The following is a 4,101-nucleotide window of genomic DNA, read 5'->3' as shown; positions in this document are numbered from 1 at the left end:
GATGGCGAGTGCGTGGAACAGGTGATTCTGTTCTGAGTCCTGAGGTAATTCATTCTATAATCAGGAGTGTGAGTTGGAGCCAGTTAGGGCTAAGAGTATATATTCCAAAATATATACAGGCAATAAATAATAAATGCATAGCCCTGGCTGGTTTGGCTCAGTGGTTAGAGTGTTGGCCCGCAGACTGAAGGGTCCTGAGTTTGATTCTGGCCAAGGGCACATCCCTTGGTTGCAGTATCAATCCCAGCCCTAGTCGGGACGTGTGTGGGAGGCAATCAATCGATGGGTCTTTCTCACATTTATGTTTCTCTCTCTCTCCCTCTCCTCCCCTTCCACTCTCTCTGAAAAAGCATAGATCAGGGCATAATTTCCTACCACTCAAAGCCCAGGGCTTAAGGGTTAGGACCCTCTGAGGACTCCCGCAGGATGATTCCTGCTTCTGTCACAGTGGTGGGGCTGCAAATGGTGGGCTTGGCCTTGAGCTATGACATGGGACAGCATGATGATCAGGGCTAGGGATGGGCAGGGCTGACCCAAGGCCACAGGAAGGCCACCGGGTGCCTTTCTCTGTAGGAACCTGAGCTTGGCACTCGCTTTAACAGGCTATTGCGCAGAGCCGGATGGGTCTCCCACTCTGGGGCAAGGAGACACACCTGTCCTGGACTAGCCTCTTGGATTCCAGGCTCAGGCTGTGTTCGTCGCATCCTGCAGAGGCAGGGCCTCATGGACCTGCTCACTCTCTGCTCTTAGCCCTTCTCTCTGGTCAGGGGTGAGGTGAAGTCTGTGGACCCTCCCAGATGCTGGCGGCAGCCGTCATGGCTGATGCCCATCAGACAGCGTGTCAGGGGTGCTTTTAGAAACCCCTTTCAGGGCACGCTAGCCCTTGCCAGGTGGAGTCACTCTGCATTTACAGGGGTGGTTCCCGAACGTGGCTGTGATGAATTGTGCTCTAGCAGGGCATTGACAGTGAGGAATGGGGTAGTGCAATGGAGCCCAGCGGCATGGGGTCCCTGCTGAGCTGGAGCCCCACACCCGAGCAGGCATCTTGGGCCACTGGAGGAGTGGGTGCCTCCTCCAGCCCCCAGAGGGGAAGTGGGCAGGTGTGCCAGCCGGTCCTCAGCCTCTCGTCTCTCCCTGAAGCATATCTGCTTGCTCCGCTCCCCCTCTGTCTCTCCAGGAGGGAATGTGGCATCAAACACATTCTCCCTCTTTCTCGCTCCCCCTTTGTCTCTCTCCCTTCCCACCTTCTCTTTCCTTCTTTCTTATTAGATTCTGTATGACCAAGCCCTGCCCATTGGACAGAGTGAGCTGGGGCAGGAGGGAGGGATGACAAGGGGCCCGAGGGAAATTTGGGGATGACGGGTGTGTTCACTGACTTGATTTGGTGATGCTTTCACTGGTGTAGACATATGTCAGAGTCGGCCCGCTGTACATATTAAATATACTCAGTTTATTTTATGTCAGCTCTATTTCAACAAAGTGGTTTTTAAAAACCTTACCCATTTGGAGTAGGAGGGCGATGTGGAAATGTTTTTGAATACTTGACTTTCACAAAAGCCCTGTATTCAGCTTCCCTGTAAAGCACGGGGAGGCTGAGCCCCAGGCTGGGGTGATTTATTTCTAAGGTCATTATTAACATCAACAACTACTGCTGTCTGGGAGCAGTTTAGTTTGCAGACAAACCTAGGAAGTAGCTCTTATGTTTGTCCCCAGATACTCAGAGAAGGGAAGTGAAGTGACCTGTTCAAGGCCACACAGCTGGTCGATTGCAAAGTTCTGCATCACCCCCAGGTCTCCAGGGTATGACCTCTCCTCCACTACCAGTCCTGGCATAGGACAAAAATGCCACTCAGAATAGTTGGCTGAGTGTGTTGGAAATCACCTGTCACCTACCCTTGAGATCTGGCTGGAGTTTGAAGAAGATGGTCTCTGCTTCCCTTGCTCATGGGCGCTGCCTCTTCCCCTGTCTTCTGTGTCCCCATTCCCATCAGTGTGCCACCTGTCTTATTGTCCCTTCTTTGCACACTTTGTCTGGCTGGCTGTTGAGAGAGACCCATGGGAAGGGCCTGGGATGGGCATGGGGTGACATGAGCATGGGGTAGGGCCAGTGTTGTGCCCTGGCTGTGCATCAGGGAACTAGAGGAGGAAGATTTTTATCTTGCTTTGGCCTCCCTAAGTAGACTAGGGTGACGTAGAACAGCCTTTCTTAGAAAAAGTCACACTCGGTCAGATCTTGGTTATCCGAGTTTCCTACAAGAGAGGGAAACCAAGCGTACAACATATATGGATAGGAGACCAAATCATGCCCTGTCCATGCAGGGCTGAGACCCTGGGCTGAGAACCAGTGGGGGCTTTAGAGCTTTGTCTGGCATAAGTGTGAAACTTAACACCTAAGGGGATGCTTCCTCAACATAGGGCACACATGGAACTCCCATAGAAAAATAGGGGGTAATCTCAATGTAGATTGGCTCTTAGACAAGAATTATAAAGCAAACTAGGAAATCCACCATCACGGCAGATAATGAACAGATGCTGTGAAAGGAGGGTTCACGTGTCAGGAACTATAGATCACAGAGCAATCAGAAGATCATCAGACCGAATGTGTGTAAGGTGTTTGAAGAGATGAAATAAGAGATAAAATCCATAAGACCTGAATAGGAGATAATGGGGCAGTCAAAAAAAAAAAAAAAAAAAAAATCAATTATTCTAGAAATAAAAATCTGTAGGATTTGAAGGTTAAAAATAAGTCCCCCAAACCAACTCCTAATACACGGGGTAAACAAAACAATAGATGCACTGCTAAGAAAGAGTTCATAAGCCATCAGGTAATCCCCAGGAGCTCATACAGGCTGTGGCTCAGGGAAGTACAGATAGAAAATGTGGGGGAGAAGGTCCAACATACATCTAATGGGTGTCTCCGAGGAGAAGCTCGAACGAGGAGGCATGATTGAAAGATGCATGGCTGAAAGCGTAAAGAAGACACGTACCCTCCTATTGAAAATGAGCCCAGGGCCCCAAACATAATAAATAACAGATGATGTTCACTGAAACATCATGGTAGAGCCAGTGAGCATCAGAGATAAGGAGATACCTTTAAAAACCTTCAGGAAAACCACCAGTCAGACCTGGTCAATTTGGGTAGATATAAAATAGGGAAATGCAGGGTAGAGGCTGCTTTCTGTATTTTCATATGTCTTTCTATGAAAATTAATAGGTAAGTGCAGTGCTCTGGTTCTCTGTCAGTGGCACCAGCAGTGGGATGCTACCTTTACAAACAAGCATCCGTGTGTGTCTTCCAGTGCCACGTGAAGCATTGTTCACCTGACGTGTCACCAGTGCAGTGTCTGCTCCATGAATACCTTTTGGGGATAAACCTTCAAATATGGGCTGTGGGCCTGGAATCCCCTTGACAGGTGCTGCTGAGAATGAAAACGTGATCTTTCCAGGGTGCTTACCTCCTATTAATAAGAGAAAGAAGCAACCTAAATTAATCTTCGGAAGGAAAGTGCCATACGAATCAGCTTTCCTCACTCTGAAAATAACTTACTAAGAATTTATAGATCCCCTAAGTTCTGCTGATTTTTTATATTGTTTACTTTCCTCTCCAAAATATCAAATAATTCACAGGTGGTAGGTGCAGTGGCTCCGTGGATAATTTGAAATGAGAAATGGACAGCAAGAGAAATTTCCTTCTAGGGGGTCAGTGCTAGGGTGACTCCCTAAGACTAATGGTGCTGGATTAATAACCCAGGGCTGCTTCCGTATTCATAGCCTGTTCCCTCTGAAGGCTGGGATATTTCCCACTTTTATGTCCTGCACAGAACTGTAAAGCAGAGATGGTTTCATTGCAGCTATGTGCGTAATGAGATGCGCAGGGGCCGCTCCTGCCCATTAATCAGCGTTTGGGGGAGGCTTCTGGAAGCCTGACCTATTGCCGAGGCAGCTGATCTGAATGCAATGACTTTCCCTTGTGGGAGTCCACGCCGCAGGACCAGAGAGCTGGCTCTGCAGGCCTGGGGGCCCTGGCCATGCAGCTGTGCTGCAGAGAGGCTGGGTGGTGGTGGTCAAACCTCCAGGTGCACAGGCTGCAGGGTGGTGGAG

General features: G+C 49.2%; 1 protein-coding gene across 1 annotated transcript in view; it reads left to right on the top strand.

Moving 5' to 3' along the window:
- Positions 1–4,101, top strand: part of CAMTA1 (calmodulin binding transcription activator 1) — a 689,419-nt gene that overhangs the window by 186,278 nt on the left and 499,040 nt on the right. The gene's annotated exons all lie outside the window — the stretch shown is intronic.

The sequence above is a fragment of the Miniopterus natalensis genome, chromosome 9, assembly GCF_054644295.1.
Source record: "Miniopterus natalensis isolate mMinNat1 chromosome 9, mMinNat1.hap1, whole genome shotgun sequence".
Lineage (NCBI taxonomy): Eukaryota > Metazoa > Chordata > Mammalia > Chiroptera > Miniopteridae > Miniopterus > Miniopterus natalensis.
This window is presented reverse-complemented; position numbering and strand designations above follow the sequence as displayed.